This window comes from Rattus norvegicus, chromosome 19 (assembly GCF_036323735.1).
Source record: "Rattus norvegicus strain BN/NHsdMcwi chromosome 19, GRCr8, whole genome shotgun sequence".
Lineage (NCBI taxonomy): Eukaryota > Metazoa > Chordata > Mammalia > Rodentia > Muridae > Rattus > Rattus norvegicus.
Window position 1 is genome coordinate 35,431,711 of NC_086037.1, and position 12,946 is coordinate 35,444,656.

Sequence of the window (12,946 nt, forward strand, 5' to 3'; positions counted from 1 at the left end):
ACTTTTGTCTTCTAGGAAGCAGGGAGAGCAAACGGTATCTACACATAGCAGAACGAAGACACCGACAGCTCTATAATGCCTTATCCACCACCCTGACTTCTAGAAAGCTTGCAACTGTGTTTCCGTGTGTGGCTTGGTGGTATAATTTGACCTGAGCTGATAAAAGGCTGTTTGTAATATTTTAGAGGTGGTGCTTTTCTTCACTACAGAAACGTCTGGATATTCGGCTGCCCCAGGAGCCCCTAGATACTCAATAAACACAGCTTCCTACCTAAAAGGTCTAAATGCAGGCTGTGCCTGGCCTCAGAGGCTCCGCCCCTTGCATGTGGAAGGTATATACAGAGGACCCACATAATCTCTGCTGGGTGGATGTTACATGGAGCTGTTGGGCAGCACCACAGCAGAATGGCTTTGTCTGCTGTCTCTCCCTTCTTTCTGTCCTTTCTGGCCACACAGGCTGGGAGGGCCCTTCATCTACTTGTTACTTGTCTTGACCTGCCATGTGTTACACCGTTCTTTTTTGGTAGGAATGGCAGTGCCCCGTAGTGAGTTGATTTGTGCTTAGGGCACCCAAGGAAGAGTCAAGAACATGCCCTGGAGGTCACCCTTGAAGTGGGTGCTGTCTAGCCTGTGGTCTCCTCATAAAACGGTCCCTGAAGAACTCTTTTCACACACTCTTCTTTATAGCAGTCATCCTTGTGTTACAGGACGTGCAAGGTGCGTGCTGACACCATTTTTCCTTTGTCCCCTGGGTGGCCAAGCTTAGCTAATGAGGGATGCTGGGCCTTTCTAGGCACGGGATCCTGCAGGCTCTGAACCATTTCGTGAAGGCTGTGGGGTCTGAAGCCTCACGTGTTTGTAAAGGAAGGCAATTAGGAAAATTGGAGGCAAACTGCCCCTTTTGGATTGATGTTGACTCCCCAGAAAGACATTGCCCCTGTGTTTCATGCCCAAGTCCTTCAGCTGATGGTGCATTTCTGTCTGGTCAGTGAGAACCCTGCTCTGGTGCTGTGGGCATAATCCTGTCCATATGATAGCTTTTAAAAGTGCCCCCACCCCCACTCCACATTCAGAAAGGAGGCTTGAAACATCTTGCCTCAAGCTGGCATTGCTAGCGAACTGTGTTTCACATTCATGTTTGGGTTTTGAAAAACAGCAATTAAGAAAAACCCCTGCTTTAGATTGATTGTGGTCTCTGCTGGCTCAGGGTGGTGTGGGACTCTGTATCCCTTGGGCTTCAGGGCTTTCGGGTTGCAGGGAGTTGGAACACCCAGGGCAACTGAGTCACAGATATGGTTGTATCTTAGGTAGATACAGCACGGTGGGCAAACGGGAAGAGGGACTAGAAGGCTTCCATATGCTCAGCTTCTGGGCATCAGGGTGCTGCCTACATCTGACAGAGCTTGGTACAGGGCAGCAGTTATGACTATAGATTATTTCCAGTCCAGGGTCAAGGCCCTCAGAAGGTCTGTGTCTCAATACCCTTGGCTGAGATTCATTTCTATGTGTCCTGTCTTCTTTGGATAGAGCCCCGAAGTTTTGTGACTTACAGAAGTAGTTGCTCAGGGGCCAGAGGCTGGGAAACCCTGATGTCAGCCACTCGATAATACCCACCATGTGCTGACACATGTGTGAAGTTCTGGGTGAATAGCCACTACCATGTGCTGGCTGCTGTGTTGAGTGGCTGCATGTGAGAGACCAGTGCCAGCCACCTTACCACTGGACCATCAGCAGGCAGAACTTCTGGGCTGCAGCGGCTGTTGCCCAGACTCAGGGCCCCAGTGAGCATCTAGCCAGCCACAGCCTCTATCGACTTGACCTTCACTGGATTTCCTCATCTCTTCTTTGGGGGCCATTGCCTCGACTGAGAGGAGTAGGGAGATGCACCTATCCTCTTTTCCAGTTGTACCAGTAGTCCTGGGCATGGCAACAGCAGTTGGCAGTTTGCAAAGCATTTTCCCAGGCATTCTTCTCATCTGATCTCCCACTGTACCCCTGTGAACTACAGAGAACCAGATGGGTGGAAAGCGTGGTTCAGAACGGCTACATAGCCTCGGCGGTGTGGAAGCAAAACTCCTATCTCATGTTTGATTCCCAGCCTGGTGGGGCTGTTGGACTAAGCTATCATCAGTAATAGTTTTCTTCTGCTTCTTTTCTGAGTTGGCCACAGCTTTTAGCAAGTTCAGGTGTACCTCCTGCATGCTAGGCCTAGAACGCGTCAGTCATTGGGCAAAGATGGCTATGGGGAATCCAAGGATGGGTCTAAGGAGAAGGGACGATCACACCCTACTTATGGAGTGTTATGGCTGACCTCTCAGGAGCCCTATGCAGGAGATGAGGCAAAGTCAAGACCATCGATGTACCCACTCACTCTATTCAGTTGTTAAGGGTCGGGTGGGGCAGGGAGACCAGATCTTGAATCTTCTTCCTCCACCTTCAAGATAGAGGAGAGACAACCATTGCCACCATCTTTACTGTGTAGCTGTGATTGGAAGCTCTGAGAGGGGAGACTAGTTCTTCACCTGTTCATCTGGTCACGCTGGGAGGTCTGCAGAATGTGCCATCTGCTGTGAGCAGTGCTTATAGAAGGACTGTCCTGGGGTCTACTTCCCACGCCACAGTTGTCTCTCGCTGTTCTCCCCGTCAGTCACCTGCGCCTTGACCTGTGCCTTGGGGAGGTGTGTGCGTAATGTGGGCTCACGCATCCCAGGCCACTATCAGCCATGCTAGCTAAGTGGAGGAGATCTCTACATAGGACTGCTGTCTACCCAGAGAGACCTATATGGGGTGGAACCTATATTCTGATCTCTTTTCTGAACACTTGCTGTTGTCAAGATGAACACATTATTGCCCATATAACAGGTTGCAGGAGGGGCCACAGTGGTTGGGGGTGGGATGATGGCTTAGTGGATCTAGTAGGAGTCCCCCAGGAGGACTTGGCTCCCTCTAGGAGACTGTCCTGAAGACCGGGGGCTGGAGTTTTCCACTTCTACTTCTGAACTGTCTCCAAATCTGAGAAGCTCAGGCCTCTCACCTCTAAGCCTCAGTTTCCCTTTTCGGGGTGTGGTGACAACTACTGACCCCAGAGTGTTAATGTAAAAGTTGGAAAGGGTAGGTGTTCACGAACTGTTGTCTGCCTCTGGGTCAAAATCCTGGAAGCGTCTCATTTCCTTAGTTGGTTCCTCTCTGTTGAACGTTTTTAGGGCAATTCTCTGTATATTCTGGTTGTCTTCCGGTGGTGTCGGCTAACCGAGGCCAACCATGTTTTGTAGAGTTAAAACGGAACATTTCAGAAGTGAGGTGTTTTGAAGTTTTAAATCGCACACCACATTGAGTGGCCCAGTAGAATCTTCTGCTGTATCTTGGGGTTCATCAGCCACCCAACTTCAGAGGCTCCAGGCATCTCCAAGCCCAAGGTTGTACGATGGCTGTTTGGGAGGCTATGGGAAGGTTGTAGAGTTTGAGCATTGGTGAAAGAGTTGGTGTTTCTTCATGGCTGGACCTGAAGTAGCTACTAGCTTGTCCTTGCCTGGCAACTTCTTCATCCTATGCCTACTTTCTGGTGACCTCCATCCCCCCTTCAGCCCCCCATTTCCCTCCAGTTGCCCTAATGACTTAGCCCAGGTGTCAAGTTGAGTAGAGAGATGGCCCCAGGGAAATAAGAGTCCTTGCTACCAGCCTGGGCCTCAGGTGTGCACATAGTGGCCTTCCCTGGGGTTCTGTTGAGCTGGGCCTCCCCTGCCTCCAGCTGTTAGGCAGGAGAGGAGTAGCTGAGGGAATTGTGTGTGCATATACCTGCATGCAGCGTGTTACTCTATGTTATGTAGCTGTGTATGTACGCGGCTATGCACATGCAACTGCTTGCATGTGACCATATGTGCAGAACCGTGTAATCTGTAACTGCATTGTGTAGGTGGCTATATGTCTACACGTATGTTTCGGGCTGGCGTTACCGCTCGGGACTTGAACTTAGGGCCCTGTGATGTACGTTGAGGCTAGGTTATCTCCTCTGCTGGTTGAAATGCTTGGTGGAACAAAGTTGCACATGTTTAGATAAGTAGAACAAAAGCAAAGAACAGTTCAGTTGGAAGAGACCCAGCAGGGACACAAGGTGGTGGTGGTGGGGGAAGCTCCGTTCTGTCGCCCCAGTTAACTGCAGCCCTGTCTGCATTCTGATCACATACCTTAAAAAAAGACCCTTTGTCGCACAATAAACTGACATCGGTCCACACTCCTTGTTGCCGTGAAGTTTGCTGTGTTTGGGGCCCACTCGGGACGGCAGGCCATTAGGCGCTGATTAAATGAGCTAATTTTAATTTGTTCAGTGGCTACAGATGCTGAGGCCATTTAGTGCCCTTTTCTCCCAGCTCTATTTATTCACCCCCTCCCCACTACCAGAGAAAAAGACCTCAGGTTTTCCTTTTCTCTTTCTATCCTCCTCTAAAAATAAACATAAGAAAAAAAAGATTTTTAACAAGAACTATGGGAAAGAGAGCTTGACCGTGGCTCAGTGGGAATGGCCTCTGGGGTGCCACTGTGTTGAGCTGGGGGCCAGGCATGGGCCACCCACCACGCCTGAGGAGGAGCAGCTGGATGAGGCCCCCCTCTAGGCCTTCAAGGGCTTCGGTCTCCTCCTGGTGTTTGCGTGACGTGACGTCTACCCTTTCCTTGCTTCCTCATCTGCTTAACTCTTACCTGGTGGGCTCGGAGAGCCTTGTTCTCGTATGGCCCCAAGAACTGTCCAGTATGTGGGAATCCCACGTCCTTTGGGGTTCAGCCTCCTGTCTCTAACACAAGGGTACGTAGCAGTCGTCAGCCGCAGGTCACGAGCCTCCTTTCAGGGATGTGTGGGTGAATGGGTGAGCAGGTGGCTGGCATCCGTGTTTCTAGAACCCTGCCGCATGCCCAGTTCAATGTGTCAGGACCCGGGGTTCCCCCTGATTACAAACTGTTGGTCATGGTCGTATGCAGCATGCAGTCTCGCTCGTCTAATGGGAGGGGCTGCACTCCCTCTGATGTGTGGCAAGGATGTGCCCAGACACCATACCGTGATGCTGCGGAGCTCACTCCTGGGCAGCGGTCCTCATTCTGGTCCTTTGGTACAGCTCTGCCGGGATTCTGCCCACCAGCCTTGCAGAGGGAAGAAAAGTGCACCTTTTGTGCTTTTATTTTTTATTATTTACTTTTCAAACAGCACTTTATGCCAAGCCATAATGTGCCGACCACAAAACGCACTCAGAGCACAGAAACAAATGACCGTACGGTTCGGCAGTAGCTGTCCAGCTCTGCGTTGGCAGTTAGGTCCCTGTCCTGCCTTAGCATTTTGAGCACCACCTTCTGCTCTGGCTGGGCACCTTAGCCAGCAGCAGGTCTCCCTGGAGCCGAACAGTAACCAGCCAGTTTCCAGGCCTGGTTTTCATTGAGTGCTGCTTCCCGCAGACAGTACCCCACCCACTCCACCCAGGGGCCTCCGAAAGGCTGTCCCCGATGCTGTGCTGGCCAACTGGGTGTGACTGAGAGACCCTTTGCTGCCTCTCCTTGGCTCTTACTTCAGATCCAAGCTCAGCCTTTCTTCCTCTGTGGATTCCTAAGTAAGACAGAGCTTCACTGGCACTCCCGGGGCCTGGGCCTCCATTGAGCCAACATCTGGCCATGTGGCCTGAGCTTGGCCTGCTCAACTTTCTCCCTCTCCATCTGCCGCCCCTCCTTTCCCGAGTCTCTTCCTCTCCCCACTAGCTGGATTCCCCGCCAAGCCCACAGAAGGAGCAGCACACCCTCGACCCAGCCTTCCTGGCCTGGCCAGGCAGGGCGGGTGGAGATGCGTCCCGTGGCTGAGGTCACCCGTGGGCCAGTGGGAAGTGCCTGTCTCCCCCTGGCCTTCCCTGCCTCTGGTGTTGGGAACACAGGCTCAGTTCTGGTTCTCTTGGCACCAGCCACTTGCCTTCTGGGCACCCTGGTGAGTGAGCGTGGGGAGAGGTAAGGGTGCGGTGGGGTCGGAGGGGAGTCATGGACTGACCCTGGGAAGAGGGAAGAAGGAATCCATCCTGCTCGAGCCTGCACAGGATGCCAAGTCCCATCGGAGGCTCCCAGCTTGTTGAGAGCAGAATGTCTGTGCTGTGTATCAAATCCAGAAGAATGAGAATTGGGTTTTTGGAATGAGGGGGTAAAGTAAGCAGACTATCTAGAAGGAAGCATCAGACCTGCTTCGGGTGCTAAATTGAGGGAATGGGACAGCCCTCGGGGTTCAGGCTGCTTTCTGGGTCCAATGCCACTCTCTTGTCTGTCCTTTATCTTTCCCTGTGTGACTGTCGTTAGCTTTCTTTGGCCATCCCTGGCTTGCATCTCTTTTGTCTGTGTGCCTTTGGATTTGGGTGTCTCTTGGCCCCTGGCCCCTTGGCCCCTCAGCCCTACTGCCAGTCAGGGAGTGCTGGCTTCTGGGCTTGACCTGGATGCTCACAAGCACCATGTCCCACTCCTTACTGCCCTCCCTGTTCAGAGAGGTGACATGCTTACAGGATAAGAAGCCAGGTCTCTGGACAGGTTCCTGGGGCTTGGATGGAGGTGATTGTGGGTGGGTCGCTCCTGGCCAGCCACTTGTTCTCCTCAAGAGGTGACTGGTGAGGTCGTTTCTGTTTATGTCGTAACCAGGCTACCGAGATGGCAAACTTAGGTTCTGCAATTACACAGCGTTTCAGCAGCAAATTGATAGGATAACGTGTTATTATTGGCTACTGGGTTAATAGCTATTTTGGCAGGAGTACCAATCCTGCGTGGTGTTGCTGGCATGGGTGTAAGGATGGCGCAGTGGGGTAGAGGAATGGTGGGTGCGTCTTGCACGAAACAGCAGACTCCGAGGACTCCAGGGTCCTGTCAGCGCCTGCTTGGAGGATACTCAGCCCTGATGAGCTGTTGCCAAAACTAAGACCAGAGAGGGCGAGAGAGCAGCAGCTGGTGGAACAGTGAGTTGGTTTCTGTAGGGATCTGGGCACAGCTTGGCTTGTGCTGTCTGAAGGCAGGACGATGCTAGCCTTTGTCCTGTCTCCTCTGGCTTGCATCCCTGATATTTCTGGGCATTTTCAGCTGGGGTAGCACTAGAGGCTCGCTGGCCCCGGAGTCCCTTGGCTTGTGGTCCTTCTGTCTGTTCTACTTCCTTCCCCGTAGCACCTGGGCAGAGGAAGTGCCACTCTGCTGTCTCAAAATGCCTCCACATTGGCTTGCTAGGGTTTTGGCAAGAGTACGTGTGTCGTCCCCTGTCTGGGCCGTTCCTCCTCAGATCCTGCCCTGGCTGTCTCTGTGCCGACTTAAAGCATCTGCTCAGCTCTCGTGTCACCTTGTCACTTGTGGGAGTGGGACACATCATCTGCTCCTTCTGCGTTCAGGGCCCCACCTGGTGATGCCTGGCTCTATTCAGCAGGAAGTCCAGGTCCTCTCTTGTTATGCTGAAAGCATGCTGAGGGCAAGGACTTGGTTGTGGTCACACCCTGTCCCCAGAGCCTGGAAGTGGTTGGTGGGGGAGGCACTGATTAACAGCCATTGAAGGAATAGACTTAATGTAAACTGCAGTGTCACTTTAAAGATGGCTTCCAGGCAACAGGTGACTCATTGTGTGTGTGTGTGTGTGTGTGTGTGTGTGTGTGTGTGTGTGTGTGTGTGAGAGATTTTTTTTTAAAGGATAATTGGCATCAGGGTATCTATTATTCCTGTCTCTAAATGGTATCACAATTGTTCTTTCAGGACTCATAATATGTTCTTCTTGAATGTTAAGAGGGTTCAGAGGGGAATGGTTTCTCTATCACTGGAAGAGACCAAACCTCGTGGCAGAAGAGGTTGAATTGGACAGAGAACTGTATGTCCTGCAGGGGTCCTCCTATGCTCAGCTTTTGCATTGGGGCTCAGTGACTGAACAGTGGACTTGGCTTTCTCTTTCCTATGATGTTACTGGGGTCGGGTGTGAGCTAAGCAGTGATAACCAAGAATGCTCATGGGAAGACTGAACTGGGAATGGGGGCATGGTTTGCTGAGCAATAGGGATCTTCCAGGCAGTCTCTACTCGGGCTGCAGCCCACCCCCCCAATCGGGAAACACCAACCTATCATAGGTGTGTTGAGTGTTTCCTAGTGCCAGGTGCTGGGCCAGGCTGCTTAACCTGTTCATTTCAGCCAGAGGGACAGGTTTTCTCTGTCCATCTTCGTCTTGGTGAGTTGCTGAGTGGTTTTCTGTAATGTATCCTAGTCCACACATTGGGCTGGTGGTGGAGCAGAGATTTGAGTCTAGGCTTTCTGGTTGTGTCTTGATGCCTGGATACAGTCCCTGTAGGAGCCTTCTACCTGGGACAGAGTGTGGCACGAGGTTGGCACTCCGTAGCTATTTGGAGAGTGACTGACAACCTGATGGAAAGAATGGATGCAGAGAGCCTCCAGGATGAACAAGAAGTGCTCTAAGTGGCTGTTCATCAGGCCGGGAGGTGGAAGTCCTAGCTGGCTCGGGGTAACCACTTGCGCTAGACCATCCCTTTCCCAGGGAGATGCACGTGCCAGTTTGCTTTGCCATGCTCCTGTAGAGGGCTCACTTGTTTGGGGGATACAAGTTAGTGAGTCAGGATTTTTCTGGGGGCCACACAGAACATGCCGGTGGCACACACACACACACATACATACACACACACACACACACACACACACACACACACACACACACACACGCTTCCAGTGCATGGGATGCAGAGAGCAAACCATTTCAGTGGCCTTACTAGAAAAACTGTGTGCCCCACCTCTGAATCACTGCCTCACGTGGCTGTCTCTTTAAGAGGAGGGAATCTCAGCTTATTATTTTATTAAGGCTGTTTTGCTCTGGTCTAAGCAAACAAGAGCCCCCTCCCTGCCTGGTGTCTCCTTTGTTTTAATGATATCTCTCTAGGGATCGAGGCTCTGGCCAGCAGTGGAGTTGTTCCTTCTCTCCTGTCCCCACCACTCCCTTACTATCCCTGCTCACCCCTACCCTTTTTAAATAAGAGAAGGAAAATGCAGGTTACACAACAGACTGCTCTAATTGCATTCTGCCATAAATGTGGGAGCTCCACACTTGCCAGACCCCTTGGGCCCAGGGAGGCTGAGTAGTCAAGGTCAAAACTCCTCAGCCTCTACCTTTTCAGAGTCTATCTTGGCTCGCTAGCTCCTTGCTTCTCTGTGGTAAATCTTATTTTCCTCCACTTGTCCATTCATTTGCTCATTTTCTCATCCTTGCATACAGGTATTCATTCATACCATTAACATATAATGCTTTTGGGATCAAGCCACAGACTATAATGCCTTATCCATCCATCCATCCATCCATCCATCCATCCATCCATCCATCCATCCATCCACCCACCCATCTATCCATTCATCCATATATCCATCCACCCACCCATCCATCTATTCATCCATCCATTCATCCACCTACCCATTCATCTATCCACCTACCCATTCATCTATCCACCTACCCATCCATCCATCCACCCATCCATCCACCCACCCATCCACCCATCCACCCACCCACACACCTATCCATCCATCCTCCCATCCACCCACCCACCCACCCACCCACCCATCTATCTATCCATCTATCCTCCATCCATCCACCCACCCACCCACCCACCCACCTATCCATCCACCCACTCACTAGAGTGTTTTGCCTGTGAGGCCCCAGAAGTCAGGAACCCCTCACTTCTCTAGGCTGTCTGAAGGTAGCTCTAACCGCAAAGAACCTGTGAGACTCCTCATGGCCCATCGGGAGATGTGGTCTAGGGAAGCACTGTGGTTGCAGTGCTGTTGAGGTTGGTACAGCTCTAGCCTGCACCGTGCAAAGGATGATAGTGCTCCACTCAGTGATATTAGGGGCTGCTCTTCAGCAGGTACTGAGGTTGCCTGGTTAGTGTCTGGGTGGTGAGTGACAGCCCTGCAGATCCAGTAACATCAGAATTTCCTACAGGCAGGCAGCTAGCTAGATCCCTCCTCACACCTTGCTGGCCTCCGTACTGGGGAAGGTAGTCCCGCCCCAACCTCAGGAGCCTCATTTTTCCAGTACACACAGCCTACCCTCAGGAAACCTCATTTCCCCCCCTACTTTCAGCCTCAGTTTTCTCATCTGTAAAGTGAGTCTAGCGAAAGGAGGACGCAGTCTCAGTGCGTTTGAACTAGCAAAGCACCTAAGACTAAACGTTCAAATCCTTGACACACAGTGCATGCTCAGCGATGGTGCTGATATGAGTGGGGCGGGGCAGCTTTCAATCCTTCCATCCCAGAAGCTCGACAGCCCAGCAGTAAAGCCCATAGTGGCAGATTTTCTGGAGGCTGCAACATGAAAATATAGAGAAAATGGAACGTTTCTCTGCTGAGCACAAAGGCTGAACAGTCTGCTGAGTAGCTGTGGGCTGGCACCAGCACTTCCCAGAACCCCAGCCTCCCCCGTCTCTCCTCTCCCTTGCCCCTTCTATGCAGAATCTAGCCCGCCTCCTCTCTCTTTCCTGCTTCTTGCAGGAGTGATTTGCTGAGGTTCTGGTGGTAATCCAGGCATGCCACTGGCTGCGTGACACTTGTGGCTTGGAGAGGGGAAGGGAACAGTTCTAGAGGTGGGACAGAAGGCCTCCAGGTTTTCCCCAGGCCATTTGCAATAATGTATACCCCAACTTTGGGCAACTTGCACAGTTTTGTTTGTTTGTTTTGGTTTTTCTTTCTTTTTCTTTTTCTTTTTCGCTACAATGCATTTATTTTAACAGACATCATGAGAGCAACACATCAGATTTATCCATGTCATGATTTAGGACTGGCCTTGGGTAGGTAGTACTGTCACTGCTGTGGCAATTTAAAGGACGAAGCCGATCTGTAGTGCTAGGACACAAATCCCGTCGATGGCCCCTTAGTGTGACTTTGCATGCAAACCTAGGCGGGAGCAGACAGTGCAGGAAGTGACAGCTCTCTGTCCGCACCCCAACACACACCACACTACCGCAGGCACAGACTCTGGGTAGGCTGTCTGAATCTGAAGGCTGGGCCAAGGCTGTGCTGCAGATTCTGTGGCCCAGAGGTGAGGGGAGGGGCAAGCCTGTTTGGGGTGCAGTTGGAAACCACCAGGCTCCATTTTGCTGACCCTTCATTCTAGGTGACATGCCTATGAATGTCCCTTTGGGTGATCGTGTCGGGGGTATGGACTCTCCTGGCTTTCGGGGATGGGAGAGAGCTGCGTGGGGCTTGGGGGCGGGACATCGTACCCTGACTCTCAGACTGCCCAGTGTAGCAGCAGCTCCAGCTGAAGGAGTCCCTGGCTGCGATGGTGATCACAGCCTTCAATGTGCTCCTCTGGGATGTGGGCCCAACGCTAGCCACCGAGAGCTGCTGAGAGCTGCTCTCCGCCGGTCACATCTGTCTACATCTCTGGTAAGAAAGTGACACAAGCCAGCTGTGCTTTGTAGAAGAACTGGGAGACTGTAATCCAGTGTTTCCCTATCAAGTGTTTCTGGTGCTCAGAAACTGCTGGGTTAGCTGGGTGAGAGGCACAGGCAGGAGTCCAATGTGCTACATTCCGAGGATGGCGTGACCGGAAGAGGATAGTGTGGTGTTGACAACTGCCATTGCCTGCCTTCCCCTAGGAGTGTGGCGATGCCTTCACTACACCCTGCCCGTGACCTCCCTCTGGGACCCTCTGTGAGCTCAGAGAGCCCTTCAGTGGTCTGTAGCGGAGGACTGCCGGAAGGAGTCCTGTGGAGGTGAAAGGCTGGTATCTTAGTTTTCCCCTCCCTTCAGAGCACCCAGGCCCCTGATGGGCACCTCTTCATGTGCATGCCCCCTGAAGGAGCCGAACTGTGCTGGCCTCACACTCTGGTATCACTTCTGCTCTCTTTAGGGCCCAGGACCTTCTAGCCTATTGGCTCCACAGAGTCTGGAAATCCTCAGCCACAGGCATTGCAGGGTAAAATGGGCCTGGAGACCTGACTGCTCTCTTGAGAAGGGGCTGTTCCCAGGGTAGGAGCTGCATTCTATCTAGGCGCAGGCTGGGAGTCACAGACTCTGCTTTACAGAGGTCTGTAGTCTTAGCAATTGGGAGGCAGAGGCAGGGGGATCAGAGTTCAAGGCCCAGCTGAGCACAGTGGCACATCTTCAATCCTAGCACTCAGGAGTCTGAGGCAGGTGGGCTTTGCTTTCAAGGGCAGCTTTGTCTTCATATAGACCTCCAGGTCAGTCAGGGTTCTGCGTGAAACCCCAAACCAGCCAAGTAAATAGAATGTCGTCGTTTCTAGTCTTCAGGTACGCAGGTGGATGGAGGCTGTGTCTTTGGGAGTTGGAGGCTTGCCTTGGGTGATAATGGAGAGACCTAGGGTCACCTCGCATGCCAGTGTGACATTTGTGGCTTCAGGTTTATAAAGTCTGCCCAAAAGGTCAGGAGGACCTGGGACGAACGTTCACTTGTTGGTCTGAAACTGTCTATCTGCCACACTCCTTCTGAGAGAGCACATTTTCTGCAGTCCAAGATGCTTCTTTTGGGTCATTCTGTGTACAGACGGGGGACACGGTGGCTCATTCTAAGATTGGAGGAAATGCCGGCTCCAGGAGGGAGCTCACTGAGGGAATATGTGGGTGCTTCTGCTGTACACAGTGATTTGCACACTTGGTCCCTTGGCCAACAAGATCCTCGTACTAACTGAGCCCAGACCCCTGTAGATAGAGCTTTTGGAAGTGGGGTCTGCTCCCAGGCTGGTGTTTCCTTCCTGGCGTTTGTTGGTCAGAACTGGAGGCATTCAGAGCCCACTCATGGCCAGTTTTGTTCTGATGTCATGATGGCTCCTTGGTACCGAGAACTGTACTTTTGGGCTTCAAAGCTCAGTGTTCAAGGTGTCAACCCCTTTGCGTCTTCTCAACTTGTTCCTGCGGCAGATGGACAGACGGCTTTGGAGCAGTGTGTGCTCACCAAC

At 52.1% G+C, this 12,946-nt stretch overlaps 1 protein-coding gene across 8 annotated transcripts in view; it reads left to right on the forward strand.

Moving 5' to 3' along the window:
* Positions 1 to 12,946, forward strand: part of Zfp423 (zinc finger protein 423) — a 298,627-nt gene that overhangs the window by 149,562 nt on the left and 136,119 nt on the right. The window contains exon 1 of one of the 8 annotated variants that reach the window (XM_063278332.1): positions 5,201 to 5,956. The exons of 6 other annotated variants lie outside the window; for them this stretch is intronic. The gene's annotated coding sequence lies outside the window, so the exon portion shown is untranslated. Of the gene's footprint in view, positions 1 to 5,200; positions 5,957 to 6,590; positions 6,960 to 12,946 lie in introns of those variants that run through there. One more of the 8 variants, XM_063278331.1, reaches the window with a different exon arrangement.